The sequence below is a fragment of the Schistocerca piceifrons genome, chromosome 6 (genome assembly GCF_021461385.2).
Source record: "Schistocerca piceifrons isolate TAMUIC-IGC-003096 chromosome 6, iqSchPice1.1, whole genome shotgun sequence".
NCBI lineage: Eukaryota > Metazoa > Arthropoda > Insecta > Orthoptera > Acrididae > Schistocerca > Schistocerca piceifrons.
Genome location: NC_060143.1, coordinates 399,716,451 through 399,741,974, shown reverse-complemented (window position 1 = coordinate 399,741,974; position 25,524 = coordinate 399,716,451).

The following is a 25,524-nucleotide window of genomic DNA, read 5'->3' as shown; positions in this document are numbered from 1 at the left end:
GTCACAGTAAAACGTCTCCAAAAAATGGAATTGAGCGTTTGGAGTCATTGGCCGGGAGGCTCCTTGCGGGGCAGGTCCGGTCGCCTTGGTGCAGGTCTTATTACATTCGACGCCACATTGGGCGACCTGCGCGCCGATTGGGGATCAAATGATGATGAAGTCAACACAACATCCTTAGCGGAGAAACATCTCCGACCCAACCGGGAATCGAACCCGGACCCGTAGGACGGCAAACCATCACGCTGACCATCATCGTTTGGGGTGGATGCCTATGATTAGTCTAAAAAACTCACTATACAGTAAAAAAACGCTTAACAGTTTATAGTAAATCTAGAGGGCGAGTGGAAAAACCTCACGGTGCAACTCATACTAGACACCAGAGCCGGATGAATCTGTTAGAGGTCCGGATGTACTGCGAGCACATCTTACAAGTACGTATTCAAAACATTATTTCACACCTGTTACTGGATGAACACTTTGAACAGAAGGGAACAAATGGTTTATGATCATTGGGGTTCCAGCACAATGTTCCTACACTTTCGTATTCTTACCAAACTAATTTGAGACGAATATGGCTAATATCGTTAAAATTACTTTTCAAATGGTAAAATAAGAAATAAATATCTGATACACTTTGCTTCATTCTTACGCACTCGCATTCACACTAATTGTTGTAAAATGAGTAAATAAGTGCTGAAAAATTATATTTTTATTTGATCAGTGTATTCAGCATTTTCAGTTTTTGTGACAAGTAGTTACCTTTTAATTAAAAATATGTCTAAGATATTTTTTTACTGATTCCAGATGAGTGAGGACTATTTCACTCGGGACCCGTAGAAGTTACTAATTTTCTTTGTAAATATTTATTGCGTATTCTTGTTTTTCTGACATGTTTCATATCCTGGAGGATTTCCTCACTGTGGACCTATTGAAACGAAAAGTACATCTAATCTAATCAAAACACAGATACACAAAATACGTAAGACTCAGTTATTTTGTGAGATCCACTGGCAAAATACGCTGGCTGTATCTTCTCAATAGCTACTAATGTATCAGGGAACTATGACTGGCTGATCACCGTGAAAATAAGAGAGTGAGACAGTCACCATGAAAACACATTAATATTTTATGTATAAGGTCTGATGATACACAGAATCTTAAAACGCAATCACATTCGTTTCTCCGATTCCTAAAACAGAGAGCAGGTCAACTGGTAAGCTGCTTTCAGCACTCGTATCTTAATATGAAACATATTCTGTTAAAGTGCGGCGTTAAGTGCTGCATACCTGTAGATCCTCTCACCGGGGGAGCAATCCATGCATAAAAGGGAATTACTGTATCCAGAAGCACATTAAAAGTACTCTCTCTTGCTTCAGTGGCTTAAAGGCGTAACACCACAGCCAAGGCCGTGCTTTATTACCCACGTGCCCTGGTATCCAGCAGAATGACACGTCCTTGCCCTGCCTTTCTAGGTGGAAAGAGAAATCGTGGATCAAATCGGCATGTTATCCTGCTGGGTGCATGTGGTGGATAGCCCGACAGGCATTTAGCGAGTGACTGCAGACGGCCCGCATCTCGTGGTCGTGCGGTAGCGTTCTCGCTTCCCACGCACGGGTTCCCGGGTTCGATTCCCGGCAGGGTCAGGGATTTTCTCTGCCTCGTGATGGCTGGGTGTTGTGTGCTGTCCGTAGGTTAGTTAGGTTTAAGTAGTTCTAAGTTCTAGGGGACTGATGACCATAGATGTTAAGTCCCATAGTGCTCAGAGCCATTTGACTGCAGACGAGTAATTTCTTAGCACGACTACAATGGTTACACACCTGCTGCAGTGCCCTGAAGATAGGGTATAATTCAATATAATACACTGTGAATGTTTTCAGTAAGTAAATCTTGAGGATATATTCTAGAAATAACACAGTGCAGCTGACGGGATTCAAATGCTTATTCCATCAGCGTACATTATGCAACGTAGTTGCAGTGGTAATTTAAATTCTGCAAAATGTAGATTTAAAAACATAATCTGCGTCACAATTTTTTCTGTATCCCATGTTCTAAGAGTAGGATCATGATTGATAATTCTCGGACCCGGGTTCGAACCCCGTCACAGCTTAAATTTTGAATAGAAATCATCAACAATGGCGGCAGAAGACTTCGGTATAGGAAGTCAGCCTCATTCAGCCAACAGCCTGTCAAAGAGGGCGGAGGAGCGAAAAGGGGTTCAGGGCATTCTCTTGCCCTTGGGGTGGGCAACTGCAATGATCAACAGCATGAGAAAGTAGAAGGAAATAGAAACCATTGCATTAAAGACACATAATGTGTATCCAGCGGACGTCTGGCCTATAACTGAAAAAGCGTCATGATGGCTGAGAGGGGGGGAGGTGCCAAGAGGGATGTGACCATGAGAAAAAGAGTGAAAGAGTGAATGTCTTGAGTAATTGATTGTCATTCTGCTGGAGCAACGTCGACATCCATATTTTGTCCAACTTTAAAATGCATTATCATGCGCGCATGTATAGAGAAGCAATAGAGATTCACAAACACCATTATAATTTTAATAGAACAGAGGAAGTTTTAAAGTTGAACAAAATATGGATGTCAACGTTGCTCCAGCAGAATTACAATCGATTACTCTTAATCGAGAATGGCGACGCCTTTCAAAGATAAGCATACCGTCGGCAATCACGTGACGAATGGTGGTGCCCTCTCTGGGCTCTATAAATGCGAGAGTACCTGGAGCCTCAGTGGCAGTAGCCGGACGACCTCAGAAGATGTCTCCCGCAGATGGAGACGAAACGTTAGGTGGCAATTTTATACATCGACCATGGCCTCTCAGCCCGGACGTTTTAACTGAAAAAACTTCTGGTTTGTTAGAAGAGTTATTACAAGAAACCCTCGCATAAATTAATACAACACGTAGCATCTGGTAATTCAATACCACGTAGCTATAATTAAAGTGCAGCTACTCACAGAGGTCCAGTGTAGGCTGCAGTTATCGTATGGCAGCGAAGCTTGGTAGATATTCTAATGCGTTAATGCGGAACCGATTTACGCTGGAAAAAATTAATTCCAAGTTTGCACACTAAGTACGAATCTAGCCCACTGATTCCAAGAAAGTCGTATGGAAATGGTTCTATAGGTAATGGATTAGCAATGGGACGTAGGCAGAAAAGGCGAAACAAATGAGAAATGCATAATGTTGATTTTATTATTAATCGCCACTTACACGGTTTGTTCAATATGAGCACCAGAGACGCCGATGAGATGGTGTACAGTGTCAGATTTGCATCTGGTGCCCCACATTGGAACTAATTTTTTCCGACGTAAATAAGTTCTTCATTAACGCATTAGCATATCTGCCAAGTCTTGCTGCCATACGATTATATTACGGCCCAGACTGGACCTCTACGAGTAGCTGCACGTAACACCTGATAGTTCCATTTGGCTCGATTCCTGAATCGGCAGTATTAAGCAAAACACAGAAATATTTCCCACTACGAATGTAATGTGACTCTGATCACTACAGAAAGCCGCTACAGAACAATTGCGCTTTTCAGCTTTTAGGAGATTTGGAAAAGAAAGTAAACAGCTAAAACAAAGTACCTGCTACTTGTAGAAACTTACCACCCTTAATGTAATTTAGATGATATGTTGTGTACTACTTCGACGTTGGACGACATTGCATCAACCTGTATTTTCGCGACACAGACGTTCCGACTCAAAAACAGCGAAGACCGTTCTCTCTGTTGACTGGTGCTTTCCTGACTTGCACTCTCTGGTTACAGAGAATATTAATAGCACTCTGGGCGTATAGTAGAGCAATCAGCTCTACGAGATATCTTTTTTTTCTTTTAAGCCCTCGATAATATTGTGGGACTAGACAGCGCAGCTGCACGGAAATTCTTCATTTGAAAGCGAAAACGCCGTATCGCGTGCAGGCCTGGATTATTTATCCAACCAGGCCCCCTCACTCCGCCACCTCACCCCCACCGCCAACGAACGGCGAGCGCATCGTGGGGCACGCAGCCGCCCCGTGCGATACATTATGGAGAGACCTGCCGCGTTGTCATGGGAGCCAAATTCCCTCGTCAAAGACTGATTGATCGTGACGGAACAGGCAAGGCAATGTTTGAACGGCAGGCTGTAGAAACTAATTGGAAAGGTAAATATTTTCTGCCCGATCTGTACGTGACAAATGCGTGGGAAGGGGACGATATACGAAGCAGGTGAAATGATTTTCTTGACGATTGGAAAACATTTTCAGGTGTTTCTTCGCTTATTCAAGACCATGTTTGCATAAATAAATCGAGTGTTCTCACAGTTCTAATATAGACTTCAAACGCCATCTCCGTTTCCTCTTCGGGGAGGTAAGCGTAATAACAGTGACAGTCATGATAATATAATGTAATATCTTATAATAGCCCAGCTCACAGAACTAAGACATTGCAGTACAGTTATTAAACCAGGATGCCTCAATGGATCAGAAACACTTATTTTCAACAGGGAAACACATTGCAAATACTGAGAAAAGGGACCGCAAATTCGTAAGAAAATTCTAGTGTCAAAAGTTGTAGGAGAACAATACAGACTCAGAAGCAATCAGGAAATCAAACAATACACAAATGTCCATGGTGACGATAGCAAACGCATGTTAAGATTCTATAAAAACTAACCCCAATGGATGTCTAACGGTCGCCTTGTCATCCTCAGCCAACTGGCTTCATGCGGATGCGGTATGAAGGGGCATGTGGTCAGCACATCACTCCCCTACCAGTTTTGCAGAATTTCCAGACCGTGCGGCCGCTACTACTCGGCCAAGTAGCTCTTCAGTTGATATCACGAGGCAGAGTGCAGCCCTAACCAGCCCTCCCACCAAGGAAAAATCCTTGGCACTACCGGGAATCGAACCTGGATCCTCTGTATGGCAGCCATCTACGCTGACCACTCAGCTACAGAGGCGGACTTAAGATTCTATGGACACATTAAAAGAACGAACGCAGAGATAGACTTAGAAAACAAATAGTAGCATGTTTTGCCAGTAGGAGCAAAGCCAAAATGGACACTATGAAATGGCTTGGGGAGATGGTATCTGAGCTGAAATCAGAAAGAACTTTCCCATGAAATGCCAAAAACTGTGAAATCTTTAGGTAAAAAATTACCAATGGCAAGTTGATCGAGATAAAAAGCAAAGAAGGAGACTTGAACAACATGGTATGAACAGTATGAACAGAGAAAGGAAGCCCATGGAAAGACAATAAAAGAAATATGGGAACAAAGGAAGCCAAATCTCCAAGTACTTAATGTTTTAATACAACAAAGCAAATTTCATTCTATATAAATGGAACCAAAACTAAATGACCAACAAAAGTGAGCTATTTAAAAATTTAGAAGGATATAGTAAAGGAAAGTATGGATTGAGTTACATAGTTAGAAAATTATTGTAAAGGAAATCGTTATTAAAATGTAACTATTGGAAGAAGAGAGAACTGAAACATAAAACTATAAAAGAACTTTAATCAGTTTGTAAAACAGAATGTTTATTCCAAACTTAATAGACAAAATTTAATCAATCTTTAAATCCTGTAAACAATATTAACAATGATGAGAATGATAATGAATAAAAAATCCTTAAACGAACTTCATCTAATCTGTAAAACAAAAAAAAATTAAAAATGCTAAATTTAGAAAATTATAATCAAACGACCTTATCTGAAAATCTGAAGGTAAAATTAAAAACCATAACAATTTCAGTAAAAAAATCGACAGATAATCTTTGTAAAATTTATAAAAAAAATTTAGAAAATTATTCTAATTTTAATAAACAACAATTAATCAATCTTATCAACAGATCTGAGAAAAATATTAATAATAATGATAATGAGAATTATTTTCAGAAGCTTCTAGTAGTTAAATATCATGAAATTAAGCAAAATAATTATCAGAAACATGTACCAGGTTTCAACTTTCTAGATGTCGCTGATTTTTTTTCAAATCACGTAAACGAATTTATAGATAAGATTCTGCTTTCAAATCAAAACTGGTAAGTTATTGACTTGACAGTAATGATAATATTGTTGAACCACAAGAGCTTTTTAAATCAAATTAAAGAATAAATAATCACCAAATATAATAATATTTTAATGAAAAGTACAGCAATTAAAGTTAACATGAAATTTTATTGTAACTTTAAAAAACAAGATGAAATAATATATTTTATTCTAAAAGAACTAATCAAGTTTTATTAAGAACAACTGATTTAGAAGATGATTGTCAATGAATAAACTATAACTGAAATGCAAGAAATGCAAAGAAAAAGTCTGGTTGGTCTTAATGTTATATAGATTGTTTAGAATTAATTGACACATCACAGCAAATCATTATGTAGAAAGAGTTAATAATTACGAAATTATTGGGTTCAGATTAGATGAAATTTTTAAAAAGAGGAAATTAATTTTGCTTTTACATTGACAGATATTCCAAAATTTGGAAAGGAATAAAATATTTCAGTTAATATTGATACACACGAAAACAATGAAGAAGGAAAAAATATTGTATATCATCTTTACCTCACACAAAATAAACAAGAAAAACACATTAAAATCCTTTTAATTCGAGAAGGAAAACGTCACTGTTCGCCACCCCTACCCCACTAACCCTTTCCTTGCTCACCACAGCCTCCTCTTCATCCCCAACCAGTCGCCACTCCCATCATGCACTGCTGCTCGTGCTCAGAATGTGCCCTTAATTGCCTGAGACTGCTGTCCTGTGTGTGAGTTGCATTTGCATGAGTGTGTATGTATGTATCTGTCTTCTAATTTTGATGAAGGCCTTACTGGCTGAAAGCTATATTTGTGATAGTCTTTTTATTGTGCCTACCTGCAACTCAGCATCTCCACTATATGGTGAGTAGCAACTTTCCTTTTCATAATATTGTTACATTCTGTCCGGCGTTATTCATTTATATAGACGTAAAATTAATGGAGAATTTTTATAAACACCGTCCATTTTCATCAATTTTTAAACCCATTTCTAATATTCGTTTTCCATACATTATTCCTCTATTTGCAGTTGCAGCAATTTTTTCTCATATTAAGAATCACTTGCATGCATTCTTCCTTTTTCAAATAATTAAAGTTATTTATCTACTTCATGTCTATTCAAAATTCTTTATCAACTCTATGAAAATTGCATGCTTTCTACATTCTTCATCAAATAGATTAATTACTTTATCACCTCTAGATAAACTTCCTTTTAATTTTGTTCTTGGACCATGAAACTATAACTGGGCAAATGCATCAAATAGTAATTGCTTAAATAAGAGTATTAACTAATCCTTTTCCATATTTTCCCATTTCCAAAACGTGTGTGGTAGATTATTCAAAAATCTCATTACATAAAAATTGCTTTTTGATCATTAATAATAAATTTGTTTGTTGACATTTAAGTTATACCAACTTTCTCATTACCATAATTTTTATTTTCATCTAGTCCTTCAAGATGAATTACTGCCAATCTATCAAATAATTGATGAACATCATATGCAACTGATCTTTCTGAATATTTTTGGATAAACATTAACCAACTTTTTCAAATGAATCGCTAAGATTTCTTTCTGAAACACTAGGAAAATATTCTTGAACAATTGTTTTTATCAAATTAGTATATTTAATTCCTTTACTTGATTTTATATTATTTGGATTTCTTTCTTTATGCACAGCACTTGAGTAGAAAAAATTCTTGCATAATTTTGTAAACTAAGAGAATGAAATTCAAAATCTAAATCATCCATTGTTATTTGTTTTCTAGTTAAAAGTTTCATTAATCCATCTGTTCTTCCCATTTTTTTACCAATTTTTAATTTATCATCATTAAATACTGCTGGCAGTTTACCAATATATTTAAAAGTACCAAAAGGTTTAATTAAAAAACATTATCTTCAATATGACTAACAAATTCTAACATTCTTTCACCATATTTATTTTCTTAACTTCTTTCCCTTTTAATTTTTTTCTGTCTATAATTTATTTCTGATTCACTGAATGTATAATCAGTATCACATTGATTAATTGATGCAATATCATTAAATCCTTCTTAATACTGTTGCTTTTCTTCAGTTCTTTTTAAAACTTTTCTCTTAGTCCATAAATTCCTCAGTGAAGATTTTCAGTTTTATCGATAATTGGTTAATGTTCTTTTTTAAATTTTTCATATTCTGTTCTACATTTTTTTCTATTTCTTAAACTCTTATTTCAATTGTTCCCGTACTCCTCTGTTTTATTTGGCAAATACTGGATCATACTTTGCAAACATTTATTAAGGATAAAAATATGATAATCGTTTTTATTTTAAGTTTGACATTTATATTCATTGTTCAAGTTCATCATTTACATTCATCATTTATGTTCAATGTTCATGTTCAACATTTAAATTCAACATTTAAATTCAACATTTATGTTCATTCTTTATATTCAGTGTTTATGCTGAATGATTAAAAATTCTTAATCTTTCCTCTATCATTACCATTATTAAGGTTTCTTGTCATCACTGTTTTTGTAAAATCAAATTCATCTTTATTTCATCCTTTACTACATATTTCTTTAAAGACATTAAACTTTAAATCACCACCAACCAATTTATGATTTAAATTTGCATCATCTTGTTTTAAAATATTTGAAAAATTAAAGTTATTTCTAATTGTTTTGGTATTTTTGAATATGTTTGACTTAAATGAAAACATTCTATTGCTTTATGTCTTTCTGTAGTAAAATATTTTCTAACTGTATCTTGAATTTCAAGATTGAAATGACCAGAAACTAAAACTGCATTATCTTCACATTCCTCTAACAGAATAATTTCATTATTATTTTCAATTAAAGTAACAATTTTTTTATTATTTTTATCTTAAATTTTTTTCAGATCTTTTAAAAATTCTTGATATTTTGTTTCATCAAAACTTTTAGAATAAAGATACAAAAGATAATTTTTTGCAGTTTAACTATCCTGGTGCTATCATCAACCCATTAAGTGGATAGTTTGCATGTGTTCACTTCTTCTGCAGCTGGTAATATGCAAGAACACGCCTGTGCCCGGTGGTGCTGCATACTGGTCTCACACATATAAGTTGTCCTGAATGTTTATTTGTGAATTTAAATTGAAATTGGGTGGAAATGAATAAAATATATTTCAGAAGCTAGCAAAACTGTATTTTCACAATATTGTAAGTGGTTTTCACTGTGAAACATTTTAAAACAAGGTGCTGCACGCAAGGAAACTTCGCATTCATGACACCAGTATGAAGTCTCTTTGCGAAGTCATTTTCTCGTGCACACCACACACCTCGTTGTTGGTCTTTTCTTCATAGTGGGCAGCAGGAGGTCTGGAAAATGCCTGGCTGTAAGGTGTGTTGCTTCCGGTGTTTCAGGTGGGTGTCCTACTGATGTCCCGTGTTGTGGTGCAAATGTGGTCAACTATCCAGCGAGAATAATCATGAAGCTCATTGTAGTTTGTTTGACATCATGCTTCTTTTAAAGAAAGTATGCATTGAAGCATGCAATATACAACAAGTGGCGCAAAAGTTTGTGATAATATTCTTTCAGCCTCCTCCTGGCCATCTGGTAGCTTTGTAACTGAGAATCGCACCTATCCAAGAACCTCATATTCTTGTTGTAGTCAATGACAATATGTGGCTTTTGAACGATTCCTTTCTTTGAGCTTACATTTAAAAATGTATTGTCATGGAAGATGCTGACCACAACGTCTCTTTTGTCCTTCCAGTTCATTATCATCTGCTTGTCTCTGTACCCTGTTATGTACTCTCCTTTCTTCAGTTGTTCCCTTTTTCCGAAGTCAAGGAACCCCTTCCTATCTTTCTGCATTGTGCACACAATCAGTGATATTGCTGGTTAGTTTGCCCACCAACTCTGGACTCGTGTACCAGTTGTCAAGATAAATGCAGTGGCCTTTCCCGAGTAGATCGTGGGCAAGCTCCAAAACAATTTGAGAGGTTAATTTTTCGTCTAGATTGTGGCTACCATAATTAGTGTGGTTTGTATCATAAACAATAAAGTCCCATACATACCTGGAGCTGCTTTCACGCTCTTCATACAATTTGATGCCAAATCTGCTACGCTTTGACAGAGTATATTGGCTGCATCCAAGCCATCCTTTCCAGAGCAACAACGATTCGTTAACAGTGATGTCCCTTTCTGGCACATATACTGATCTGAATTTACTCTGCAGATGCTTCATAATGGGGTGAATTTTGTATAGTTTTCTTCTGTTAGTGCCTGTCAGCAGAACTGGAGGAATTTCAATAAAACATGAAACCACTTTTCTCATCAGTTTCCTGAAGAAAGGTGTGTCAACTATTCTCTCTTTGAAAAGTACGTCTTGTGGTCTGGTTAGTGATGAATTCCTTGAAGTATCACCATTCCAATAAGTGTTTTTACCTTGTCGCGTGCAGTATCCTGCCAACTGCGAACCCTGGAGCATGCCTCTAAATTGGGATGAGAAGCTAGGAACTGTTCTGTATATAAGTTCGTCTGTTCAGCTATTATTGCACACAAATCATCATCCACAAAACACATAAAACAACTGATCACATCATATTGTTTTAGAGGCACAACTGTACCATTACTACCACTGAACAAATATTGATTGGAAACTGAACTAGCATGCACAAATGCACTAGGTACTGTCTGCTGCAGAAATGTCTCGTCATCAGATGTTTCTGAATCAAAGTCACTTCCACTAGCCTCAACATCCGTATCTTGAAAACTTTCAGAACTGTCACTGAAATTATCATCGCTTTCTAAAAGGAGCTGCTCTAATTCCGAATCGGATAAACGACTTCTTCTCGCCATTGCGAAAGATCACTCACTAACGGGGAGTAAACACAGACAAAAAGGCCGTGCTTTTGCGGTCACTTCACTGGATGTATACTGTCGATGGACAATGTTATAACTAGCCTAGAACACGCTGTGTTGGCTGACAAGAGGTGCCATCTAGTGGACGAAGCTCAACTAATACCACAGTGTCAATGGCAGGCCGATAACTCGTTATTCCCACTAGCTACTAGCCACAGAATACAGTGGACAGATATATCAGTTGAACCCACTGTGAATTAGCAGAGCATGGACAGATATATCCGTCATGCCCACTTCAAGGACTAATGTTGCTTTTCCACAACTACTTGGTCCTATTATTGGTCATCAAATAGAAATTGGTAAAAGTTTACCAAGTTTGTTTTTTAATTTCTTTTCCAGAATTCTCATTTTTGTTGCTAACCTCTCATTTGTTTGCATACTTTTTACTAATACAAATGAGTAGATTACTTCAACTGAGTGATAACTCATCCTTTGTGAAAGAAAGATTAACTGTTCCATTAAGAGAAATTTTTAAAAATGTTTTATTAGTTGGCTTTTAAACAAATTTTTTAACTTGAAATATTACATCGAAAAAGAATAAACTTTACTGTGGTCTAGAAACAATCGAAATTCCTGTTGCTCAATATAGTTTGAAGAAGTTGAATAAAATAATGTAAATATTAATTTGGCTGATGGAATGTTTGTTAAACATAATGATTACCTTTGTTACAAAACTAATATTATTGCTTCACTTAAACTTAATTCTGAATTTGGCCATCAAATAATTTATGAACCAAATCGTCCTATAAATATTCCACTTTTTTCTACTATTCAGAATTTAGCAATTACTATACTGATGAAAATGATAATTTAATTGACATTAATGGTGCTTATGTAACACTTGATTTAGAAATGAATTGAAAAATTTCCCTTGATACATCATGAACCATATCGAAAGTTATCGATTTTACTCATTTCCTGTTAATACTGAAGCTAAATATAATTTAAATCTGCCTAACAGGGAAACAGAAGTTAATCTTAATATTAGTGATAGTTGGATTCATCCTAATTTTTCACAACTTTATATGACTCTTGGTGTTATTCACATAGATGGAACTGATTTTTCTGCATATAATGGTAAATTAAATATTACACTAATTGATAATTATGTTTTAAAATTATTTGTTGTTGTAATTAAAAAAGGAAACTATTTTATCTAGAATTGAACATCCTTTTATTTCTTCTTCAACTCTTATTCCATAACTTCTTACCTATCGAATGAATTAAATATGGAAGGATATATTCTTAACAAAGGAAGATATAAAAGTAAACAAAGAATTAGAATTATTTGGAGGATTTTTTAAAGATTATAAAGAAATTATGTTTGAAGATGATTTAACTGTAATTTTTACTTGGAGTTTGGGAAAAGATCAAGAAGATTCTATTCTTCATTGGACTACTAAAAATGATAATTCTACACTTCCAAAAGAAGGTAAAATTGATTAAACATATGGAAATTCTAGTTACTGTTGTTGAATTTCAGCCAGAATATTAACTTGGACTGGAACAAGAAAGACTTAAAAATAAAGAAATTCCAATTCCTTTCTTCAAACTACAAACAACTGAATTTATTGGATTACAGGGAAAAAGAAATTTTGAAGTAGATATTACTAATTATTATAATTCTACCTAATTTGATATTCCTAAGTTTATTTTCGTTGTTTTCTGAACCCAATCGAAAAAGTAACCAGTTAAATGATTCTTCTTTATTTGATCATCTTAATTACAAAATATCTGTGTTAAAAATGAAAGAAAATAATTTTTAATTATGGAATCTTGATTCACAAAATAACTTGTTAAAAGATTACGATTTTTTGGAGATTTTAATAGAATAACCAAATTAAATAATAATATCAATGTAAGTCCATTCCTTTTTATTCAGAATTATTTTACTTATGTAATTAATATGACTAGAAGAATGACTGTTTTAACTACTCAAAAAACAACAATGGAATTATGTGTATTCTTTAATGAATATATCCCAAATGATACAGATGCATATGTTATTATGTAAGGTAAAAAGCAATTTACTTGTGATTCACAACATAGAATTCAAAATTCTAATTACATAAATGAATTAAAAGTTAGGAAAAATTAAGGAACTTTTAACTTCATGTTTTCATTTCCTTTTGAAATATTTCCAGAGAACCAGACAAGATAAAAACTGAAAACTTTAAATTTCCAAATTTTCCACTAGGGGCCGAACAGCACAATAACCCTGTACTCGACATGGGACAGCGGTGAGGTGGGTGGACTGCTGAGACCTAGTGTGGCGTTGTGAACCACTGAGGGCTACAGCGGGATGAAACCCCTCCATCGTTTCTAGGCCCCGGTTGACTACACAATACACATTTGTGTTCTTTCATTTTGTAATAAAACTCATTAATTCGATTTGTTTGAATGTTGTCTAATGATCCGAGAAAGCAGTTTCCTAGGCGCCTCATTTTTGACGACTAGGCTGGATTTAACAGGGAGAAGAAATAAAAACTTCGAGGTTTGCCGACATTTAAATCTATCAAAGACAAGAAAGGGTTCTGAAGAGCAGTTGAATGGAATGGACAGTGTCTTGAAAGGAGGGAATAAGATGATTATCAACAAAAACAAAATACACATAATGCAATGTAGTCGAATGATTATGAGGGAATTACATTATGAATCGAAACACTTAAAGTAGTATGTGAGTTTTGCTATTTGGGGAGCAAAATAATTGATGGTGGGTAAGTAGAGTGGTTGTAAAATGTAGACTGGCAATTGTAAGAAAAGCGCTTCTGAAGAAGAGAAATATGTTAACATCGAATGTAGATTTAAGTGTTATGAAGGTTTTTCTGTCGGTATTTGTCTGGAGTGAAGTCGTGTATGAAAGTGAAATATGGATGGTAAACAGTTTAAACAAGTAGAGAACTGAATCTTTTGAGTTGTGGTGCTGCAGAAGAATGCTGGAGATTTGACAGGTAGATTGCGTAACTAATGAGGTACTGAACAGAACTGTTGAGAGAAGAAATTTGTGATAAAACTTGACTAAAAGAAGGGTCCTTGACGAGACACATTCTAAGTCATTAACAGATCACCAGTTTACTATTGGAGGGTAGTGTGGGGGTTAAAAATCGTAGAGGAAGACCAGGGGATAAATACAGTATGCAGATTCAGTAGGATATAGGTCGCAGTAGTCATGTGGAGTGGAAGAGGCATGCACGGGATAAAGATTCATGGAGAGCTGCATCAAACAAGCTCGCAAACTGAGGACCACAACAACAGAAGAGATGTAGTCGTGGTCAGTTGGAACGTCTCTGGTAGATTCGTTTCATACTATTTAACTTGTATTTCATGCTGTAAAGCTCAATTATTTATAATTTGGTTTTGTACTCCATGTTTGTCCCCATTCAGTCATACACAACGAAGTTAAAGTACCAATTTTTCCAGTAAGCATCTAATCCTATGTACGTTATCTACATTTTGTGCTCCCAAATTTACTTTCTCCCTTTATCATCTGTATGAGTAAGTGGGAAATAATAATAAAAATAATGGTGTGTAACGAGGGCCTCCCGTCGGGTAGACCGCTCGCCTGGTGCAAGTCTTTCGATTTGACGCCTCTTCGGCGACTTGCGCGTCGATGGGGATGAAATGATGATGATTAGGACAACACAACACCCAGTCCCTGAGCGGAGAAAATCTCCGACCCAGCCGGGAATCGAACCCGGGCCCTTAGGATTAACAGTCTGTCACGCTGACCACTCAGCTACCGGGGGCGGGCAGTAAGTGGGTGAGTGTGCATTACTTTGTCTTATACATGGTAGCAGTACAGCATTTGGCTAGCTGCTGTGTTAGCAACAGTGTAGCCAACGTAGCTTCCACAATCAAGGGAAAGAGATTTGTACCCTTTCGATAGTCATTCGACAGTAGTTAATTTGGTGACGGAAAGAACCCCTCTGGTCTCTTACGGCTACCTGGGGGCGTTCGCTACAGGGAGAGCGTGCTTTCAGCACTCAGGGCGAGACCTTTGGTGAATGGAGATGGTTCTCTTATAGAGCAACTTGGTGCTGGTGAGTGTGTTAATGTGTGATGGTGCATAGCTATTGTAACTGTACACATTTGATCTGTTAGTCCATCTTCATCTTCGGAAATCGGATTTTTATATTTTTCAGAGTGTAGTCACGAACATACACTCCTGGAAATTGAAATAAGAACACCGTAAATTCATTGTCCCAGGAAGGGGAAACTTTATTGACACATTCCTGGGGTCAGATACATCACATGATTACACTGACAGAACCACAGGCACATAGACACAGGCAACAGAGTATGCACAATGTCGGCACTAGTACAGTGTATATCCACCTTTCGCAGCAATGCAGGCTGCTATTCTCCCATGGAGACGATCGTAGAGATGCTGGATGTAGTCCTGTGGAACGGCTTGCCATGCCATTTCCACCTGGCGCCTCAGTTGGACCAGCGTTCGTGCTGGACGTGCAGACCACGTGAGACGACGCTTCATCCAGTCCCAAACATGCTCCATGGGGGACAGATCCGGAGATCTTGCTGGCCAGGGTAGTTGACTTACACCTTCTAGAGCACGTTGGGTGGCACGGGATACATGCGGACGTGCATTGTCCTGTTGGAACAGCAAGTTCCCTTGCCGGTCTAAGAATGGTAGAACGATGGGTTCGATGACGGTTTGGATGTACCGTGCACTATTCAGTGTCCCCTCGACGATCACCAGTGGTGTACGGCCAGTGTAGGAGATCGCTCCCCACACCATGATGCCGGGTGTTGGCCCTGTGTGCCTCGGTCGTATGCAGTCCTGATTGTGGCGCTCACCTGCACGGCGCCAAACACGCATACGACCATCATTGGCACCAAGGCAGAAGCGACTCTCATCGCTGAAGACGACACGTCTCCATTCGTCCCTCCATTCACGCCTGTCGCGACACCACTGGAGGCGGGCTGCACGATGTTGGGGCGTGAGCGGAAGACGGCCTAACGGTGCGCGGGACCGTAGACCAGCTTCATGGAGACGGTTGCGAATGGTCCTCGCCGATACCCCAGGAGCAACAGTGTCCCTAATTTGCTGGGAAGTGGCGGTGCGGTCCCCTACGGCACTGCGTAGGATCCTACGGTCTTGGCGTGCATCCGTGCGTCGCTGCGGTCCGGTCCCAGGTCGACGGGCACGTGCACCTTCCGCCGACCACTGGCGACAACATCGATGTACTGTGGAGACCTCACGCCCCACGTGTTGAGCAATTCGGCGGTACGTCCACCCGGCCTCCCGCATGCCCACTATACGCCCTCGCTCAAAGTCCGTCAACTGCACATACGGTTCACGTCCACGCTGTCGCGGCATGCTACCAGTGTTAAAGACTGCGATGGAGCTCCGTATGCCACGGCAAACTGGCTGACACTGACGGCGGCGGTGCACAAATGCTGCGCAGCTAGCGCCATTCGACGGCCAACACCGCGGTTCCTGGTGTGTCCGCTGTGCCGTGCGTGTGATCATTGCTTGTACAGCCCTCTCGCAGTGTCCGGAGCAAGTATGGTGGGTCTGACACACCGGTGTCAATGTGTTCTTTTTTCCATTTCCAGGAGTGTATTTCCGGTGTTTAGTAAATTTTTCCGATCCTTACTTTGTGTAACCAGAACACGTGTTATAGGAAGCTCATTACCCCAGCACAGATTTAAAATTAAGCTGTCTGACTTTCCTTTTAACTGAAATGTATTTATGAACTTTTCTCTTGTGTATGTGTTTTATTTCTTCTTCTTCTCATTTCGTTTCGGACTTAAGATTGTGAAGCTTTGTTCATGCCACGTGGTGTGCAATTTCAGTACCATCTTGAATAAGTTTCATTCTTAAGTGTGCACGATATTTTACTACTGTTTGTGTCGATACGATTTAAATTTTGTTTTGTCTGTGAATATTGTCGGCATTTTCGGGTGTTTCACGACAGCATAGCTTAGCTTGATGTGCACAGCGCCGCAGATAAATTTCTTTGTCGGAAAGTGTTCCATAGTATTCTTATTCACAGTAATTCAGTCATAGTGATAGGGATGAACTTCTGAGCCTCTGACTTACCGTGTTGGCAAAACTCTTTTTATCTCTATTCTTGTGTGTGAATCGTGTATGTCTGTGTGAACTTTTGATATGAGAGCGGAAGCTTTCCTTTTCATTTATCACCACAATGTACCATAGTACTCAATAATGAATTACATAACAGGCAAAGACAGATCATAGTTTAGAATTATTTTGTGAATTTTTAATATGAATATTTTATTTTAAAAAATATGTTAAACTGTGATCACTGTTTCTCAGTCAAACCCATACCCTTGTGTAAGATCCCATCTGATGTTTCTGAAGCGCAAAAGGCGTGTTTTATATTTGTAGACTTTTCTGATTATCTTATTCTTTTTGTTGAGGCTTAAGCTACTGCTAGTTCTGAATTATTTGATTTAATGGTTGTATTTAAATTGTTTCGATATCCTTATTCCACATATTCAGTTGGATCTTTTTACTGATATGAACACATTAGCTATACTTACTTATTCAGTGATTAACTCAATTCTTATATTTAATTTTGCCAATTTTAATTAAATTGGATGGCGACCCAGAAAAATTTTGTGGCACACTGTAGAATTTCATATCGGCTAACTTCCGATAGTTTCTGTTTCCAAATCACTCTTCAGATAATCACTGACCCATTAATAACCATTTACAGTGAAGTGAAATGGAAAGAATATAAGGATTTAGGGCCAGACGATTGTACATTAATACGAACAGCACCAGAAAATGATATAACAGGATTAGAATTCGTTATAAATAGGAGGGTAGGGCAGAGACTGACAAGGTTGTTCTCATCATAATCGACAAAAACAAATGACAACAGCAATAGTCTAAATATAGCTGCTGATGTCACGAACAGAGGGTACTCGCCCTGACGGCGGCGAGCGTTAACGCACTGGCCCTGGAAACTACGGAGAGAATTAATGGCGACAGATGGTGTGCCTCCCAGCCTGGATATGGCTTTTAGGCGGTTTCTCGCATCCCACTAGGAGAATACTGGGCTGGTACCCAAGCCAGGCCTGAGTTATACAACTCGCAAAATTCTCGTGCACTTTCACATGCAAACGGAGTATGCGTATTGAATCACAAAGGGTAAAGGGATGGCGACAGGAAGGGCATCTGGCCATCCTTAAACTAACCATGCGAAAACAGTAAGTAGCCATGCCGACCCTTCATCAATGTGGAACAAAGGCACAAGAAAAAGAAGCAGATGTCATAATCAGAGGCTCAGGAGACTGAAAAAGTATATGAGAATTCTGAACAGATAATTCATAGTGTAAAGGAAGATGATAATGTAATAAGCATTGACGAGTGGAAAGTGGTAGTGCAGAAGGGAATAGAAGAAAGAGTTTCTGCAGAATATGGGCTCGCTAGTAGGAATGAAAGAGGATAGACGAAAACTGAGGTCTGCAATAAATTTCAAGAATAGCAAATACGTTTTTCAAAATCACGAGAGCAAGAGGTATAATTGGAAAAGGTCTGGAGACACAGGAAGATTCAAACGGCATTACACAATGTTGTATTGGATCAGTAGGCAGCGCGTAACGTACGCAGTGTTGGAGGAAGTACCTTAAATATGGACAGTGACAGTGCAGTAGATGACATAGGCAGTGTTCATCCTTACAGTAGCGATAAAATCCAAACAGTTCCGGGAACATCAGATGGTAGTCCAGCCAACAGTACCAAGCCTGCAGCTAAAGGAAAAGAGTGCCACAGAAGGGAAATCACGGATTCCATAGTTTCATAAATGATATTCACCCAAAAATAAACTGTTCCTTGGGGGATGAGAGTGAGTTAGGTCTCCCGTCACTAATGTGTAGGTATACAGAAGGTCAGACAACACTCTAGGACAGAGAGTGTAGAGAAAGCGTACTCACACAATATTTAGATGCCACTTCGCATTACCACGCAGGTCAGAACCAAGCAGCACTAAACAAACAGTTTTCAAGTGTCTTCCGTATCAGCGACGGCAAAAGCTTGGAATCGGAGTTCCATTTTCTAAAGAAGGTAATGAAGGCCGATTTCTCCATGGGCAGGGCTTTTGAAAGAAATATTAATTATCCTAATAGGAATGGCGAGGAACCATCTTCTCACTCTGTTAAACTACCGTTTGTTTCTGGGGTCATTTTCTACGGAAAAATCGTTTACAGACCTCTTTCTCCAGCGAAAACAAAATAAAAAGACATTTTACGACGCAAAGCAGAGGCACCCAATTTTTTCCACAGTGCGGGCATCTACTAAATGACATGTGGCTGCAGGAACTGTGTATACCCGAAACTAGGACTCTTCAAGGGCGTTATAAGGAACACGGATGCCACACGTAGCTAAGTGTGAAATCTGCGGTGGCAGAAAATCACGAAAACTGTGGTCTTGACGTTGATTTAACCAACTTACGTATACTGTCTAAGGAAACCGACATTTATAGTTAAGGAAGAAAAGTCAGGGAAGCGACTCAAAATTTCTTAGTACTCACGTAACTTAAATAGAGAGGACGGCTATAGGCTTCCGGCTACGTGGCTCCTCGTCATCAAGGAAGTGAATAAGCGGTCGCGGTGTGCGAGTAATTCAAACAACCTCGACAATAATATTTTGGAAAGACATTCCTCCCACCTTGCTCTGGCCGTTTCGTTTCTATCTAACGGTGGCCCACCAAAATCACCAGCAAGAATTTTAACCAATAACTCTTCTCAAGCATAAGTGCGGGAAAAATCATCTCTGTCCAATGACGATGATCCACTAAAGGCAGCCACAAGACTTTTAGGGAGGAGCAGGAGATTAGTGTTTAACTTCCCGTCGGCAATGAGGTCATTAGAGACAGAGCACTAACTCGGATTAGAGAAGGATGGGGAGGGAAATCGGCCGCCCCTTTCAAAGGAACCATTCCGGCATCTGTCTAAAGCCATTTAGGGAAATCAAAGAAAACCTAAATTAGGATGTCCGGACGCGGGTTTGGACCGTCGTCCTCACGAATGCGAGTCCAATGTGCTTATCACTGCGCAATTCGCTCAGTACAAGAATTCTAGCCAATAACCTTACTTCTTCAGCATCAACGCGGGAATACTTCGGTCACTATCCAATGACGATGGCCCGCCAATGGTAAACACAGGGATTTTACCCAATCATCCCACTTTTCCAGCAGAAGCACGGGAAAACTCCACATTTATAAGAGAATTCAACATCGGTCTTGACAGTGTTCAGTCAACCGTGGACACCGCAATAAATATCCCAGCAGTGGGGTCGAAACGCCGATCGTATACAGTAAATATAACGTGACCTAACAACCCAGATGATTTTATCTAAGTAATATATATATATATATATATATAGTAACTGTTCTCGAAAGAACAGATACCATTGATGACCGTGCAGCGTCTCTATAATAAATGATAATTAATTGAAACCCTCAGCTGCCGACAGGTTTTGCACCGGAAGCATGCAAGGGACAAGGGATAAGTTCCTGCAATCACGCTATTCATCTGTTTCCTCGGTGGCCCAGATGGATAGAGCGTCTGCCATGTAAGCAGGAGATCCCGGGTTCGGGTCCCGGTCGGGGCACACATTTTCAGCTGTCCCCATTCAGGTATATCAACAGCACCTGTCGGCAGCTGAGGGTTTCAATTAATTATCATTTATTCTAGAGAAGCTGCACGGTCATCAGTGGTATCTGTTATTTCGAGAACAGTTACTATCTTCACATATATAGTTAAAGGCTACACAGACAATGACTTTCGTCTGTGCGAATCCGCACAGGTTGCCCGAACTCTTACGGGAATCGTCACCTTAATGTGCGCGAGTAATGAGTGGATGGGCAAATATCTATCAAGTACATTACGTATGTGGAGAGTTGGGAATGTGAGTCTCACGGGAAGCGTGCAAGGGAAAGTCCCTGCAGTCGCGTTGTTCATCTGTGTCCTCGGTGGCTCAGATGGATAGAGCGTCTGCCATGTAAGCAGGAGATCCCAGGTTCGGTTCGCGGTCGGGGCACACATTTTCAACTGTCCCCATCGAGGTATATCAACACTTGTCGGCAGCTAAGGGTTTCAATTAATTATCAGTAATATATACGATCTTCCTGACAGATCAAGACTGCCAGAAAGGGAATCGAACCTGGGACCTTTGCCTTTCGCGGCGAACTCTATAGCGAATAAGCTGTCCCGAAGACGGTTCATGATTCTCCCTCACAGCTTCACTCACGTCAGTACCTCTTATTCTGTCTCAAACTTCACAGACGTTCTGCTGCATAGCTTGCGGAACTGCCACTTTTGGAACAAAGGCACTATTATTTCCGGCCTCTAGATCTCACGGACGAAGAGAGCGAATTAGCACCCATAGTGCTAATAGATTGTTCAAAGCTACGCAAGGCGGTGAAGACTAGAACTGTGGATGTACGAGTACATACTGAATTCAAATTATCTGAAAATTTCCCTACGAGCGTTGCAGCATATGAATTTATAGTAATTGATCGTATCATAAAATACTCATCGGTAACAGGACTTTTACAACGTGTAATATAAATGTAGAGGCATTACGCACTGTATAACATATGGTACAATGAAGCCTCAAAGAGCCAAAACTGTTGCAGACACAAGAGGGTTTTACGGCGAGTGCGGAAGATTTGTGTTTAAAGAAGTAGTGTTACTTGCGTTTCTCTAGTGTCGTACAAATATTACTGAGGTATTCAGCAATTGTTGCATCTCCGAATCCGTTTACGTCAGTTCAGCGTGCTAAAACTTGAAAAAAGCGGTGTAGTTGACTCTAGATTACCAAACAAATCGCTGGAACGAAGAAAGGATGGCGTATGAAGATATGTTGTCGTTACTCTCCAAACTTTTTAAACAGTAAAAATTCACACTAAGGCTTGATTCACACAACTGTACCAGGAAATCGCTTTCGGTTGTTGTTGAGTCTACGTCGCTAGTAGGAATTTTGTGTGTGGTGGAACCTTTGAAAGTTAGTGATATATTGGATTAGACAGACTGCTTAGTGAAGAGAAGTATTGTGCATGTATGAGAAATAAATGATGACAATATGGTACCTATATTTATGAATAAGTTCTGCGCCGTGGATTTACAGTTAACGAAGGGCTTGTCGATCGCTAATGTGGATATCCTACAAGAGGAAAAGTGGGACACAAGTGGTGTTGACCCCGGGCAGTCGCCAAACGCCATTAAACTGAACTATGAGGGAAGGTAAAGCACCGAAAGGGAAGTGATAGAGAATGGATAGAAGAGTTTCTTTTGGAATTTACGAATATTATGCAGCATTGGATAGCAACAGGAAACTAATCACCAGTTTACCGCAAATCATATAGGACGCCAAGATTTTTGCAGCTGTTTCTGGAATTTATTGGTCAGCAGATCAAGGATGGAATTATTGAGAAGAGTAACAGCCCATGGGTGACCAGAATTTTCATGCCCAAGAAATCAGTGGATGGATCACGGAAGTGTAGATTTTCTTGAAATTTTGACATCCGGCTACTGAGACTATAATTACCCTTAGCCGAACATTATGGAAATCATGGACTATTGGGCCAGTGCAAGTACTTTTCAAAGATGGACATAAGGAGCGACTACCATTAGCTATAAGTCGCTCCAGAAGATCGGACAAAAGCTGCATTTTCTTCAACGTGGGGTCATTGTCAGTACAGAAGGATGTCTTTCGGATTAAAGAACACACCTGCGATGTTTCACAGATTGTTGAATGGAGTTCTCAGATGATTAAACTGTGTCAATGCTTGGTGTATCTTGGTGGTATAATCGTCTATGTGAGGGATAGGTAATAGCACATACAACGCTCGGTGGAAATATTCCTGAGACTAAGGGCAGCGAATTTAACTTTGAATACAGTAAAGTGTAATTTTGTGTTGGAAGAGGTTGCACACCTAGGTCACATAATCGGTAAGGGCGGAGTTAAGACAGACCTCGAGACTGTTAAAGCTATTTGTGCATTTTCTGTGCTTGAGTCAGGGAAGGACCTACAATATTCTATGTGGCCAGAAATTACTACTGAAGATTTGTATGTGGAATCGCATACAGCGTGCACAGAGATCGGATTTCTGTCAAACGAGGGTATTATTGTCGAGATTACCCGAAGAATTATAACCGTTTGGATTTCTTGTAGTTCAAGTTTTAAGTCCTTTGAACAAAACACCTGCAGCTAATAAATAAGATTACAATTCATTTTTCGAGATATGAGGTGTGTTAGCAAAGTAACGAGACTGACAACACTGTGAGCGATCTGACAACGCAGTGTTGTTGTACTTGTGTAGACCGGTGTGTTCATAGCTTCCAGATGCTGTGTCGGAATTTCAGCTCTGTACAGCCATTACTTGATTTTTGAGAGCGCCATCACTGAAGCTGCGTTTTTGTTGTGTGGTACGAAAACGGAACATCGGAATTTAGAGCAACGTTATACAATCCAGTTTTATGTTAAACTTGGCGAATCCGCTAGTGTGACATTTGGAAACTTGAAACAGCCCTGTGGGGAACAAACTTCATCAAGAGCCAAGTTTTTCTCTGGCACAAAGTATTTTTGGAGCGCAGGGAACACGTTGAAGTTGAACTTCGCTCAGGGAGACCTTCAACTTCAAAGACCGACGAAAACGTCGAACGTGTGCATGCTCTTGTGAGATCAGATCGACGTTGAAAATAGGGACGATGGGTGGCCTGTTAAAAAAATGGTTCAAATGGCTCTAAGCACTATGGGACTTAACATCTGAGGTCATCAGTCCCCTAGAACTTAGAACTACTTAAACCTAAAGACATCACACACGTCCACGCCCGAGGCAGGATTCGAACCTGCAACCATAGCAGCAGCGCGGTTCCGGACTGAAGCGCCTAGAATTTCTCGGTCACAGAGGCCGGCTGGTGGCCTGTTAAACTTAAACAATTTAGCCGTACACAAATTTTGACAGAAGACTTGCACATTTGAAAGGTTTGTGCCGAAATGGTGACGAAAAATTTTGCAACTGATCAGAAGGACAATCGAAGAAACGTGTGTATTTATCTTCATTAGAGGATTGCCAGTGAACACGAATGGTTCAGTGACATGATTGCAAGTGATGAATCCTGGATTTATGAATACAATCCTGAGACAAAGCGGCAATGTGAGGAGTGGCACACTGAGCCATCTCCAGTACCGAGCCGGCCGCTGTGGCCGAGCGGTTGTAGGCGCTTCAGTCCGGAACCGCGCTGCTGCTACGGTCGCAGGTTCGAATCCTGCCTCGGGCATGGATGCGTGTCATGTCCTTAGGTTACTTACGTTTAAGTAGTTCTAAGTATAGGGGACTGATGACCTCAGATGTTAAGTCCCATATTAGAGCCATTTTTCCAGTACGGAAAGCAGCTCAAGTGAGCAAATCAAAGATCCAAACAATGCTGATTTGGGCTTTTGATGGTGGGTGCATCGTGCGTAAGAAATTTGCTCCTGTAGGACAAACGGTGAATCAAGTGTTATGCTAAGATGTCCTTGAAGGGCCAAGGAAAAGGGTGAATCGAGTGAAGCAGGACGTGGTTGACAAGTCGGTGCTGCACCAGGACAATCCTCCATTTTGCAAAAACAGACATAATGTCTTATGGGATAACAGCAATCAGTGATTTTATAATGTTACTTAAAATCCGTCTTGATTACAAATTTTTTTATTCATATGACCGGTTTCGGTTCATTCAGAACCATCTTCAGATCTGATATTTCAGTTACAGGAGTAACCCGTCCAAATCCAGCAACTTTCACATGCTGTAACGTAGCATATCAGATCTGAAGATGGTTCTGAATGAACCGAAACCGGTCATATGAATAAAAAAATTTGCAATCAAGACGAATTTTAAGTAACACAATCCTCCACGTCACACGGCTGCTTCCATCACAGAATTTTTACCTCGGAAGGCATTCCTGTTGTTCTAGAGCCCGCTCCTCTCCCCCTCCATTCACCTGATCTGAGTCCCTGTGGCTTTTTTCTTTTCTCTAAATTGAAAAATGTCTTAAACGGACGTCATTTTTGGGCTCTGCAGAATATTCAAAAGAACGGCATGTAAAAGGCTCTATCAGTTGATGCCTTTGAGCGTCGCCACCAAGACCGGCAACAACGTCTCCACCAGCGTATAACTGCCGAAAGGAACCATTTTGAAGCGGACAAAATTGTTGTTTGGAAAAAAGCTTTCGTAAATAAAAAAATCAGTCTCGTTACTTTTCTCATAAACCTCGTACGTGGAAGTGGTGGCAATGCCGAGCCAGAAGGCAGCAACAATGGCACAAGCGTTAGTAAACAATTGCATACTGAAATTCCGGGCACCTGAAACGATAATAACGGATCAGGGAAACGACTTTACGTCGGCTTTGTTCAAGGAATTGTGTAAGCTGTAATGTGTCAAGAAACTGAGAACGAGTCTTCTACATCCTCAAGTTAATGGGAGAACGGAGAGGATGCATAGAACTATAGGGAAGATGCTAAAACACTATGTGGTCTCGCACCATGCCAATTGGGATATTTATTTAAGGTATGCGGTCTCAGCGTCCAGCTCGAGAACGGGATTGTAACCATATGAGGTAGTAAATGGT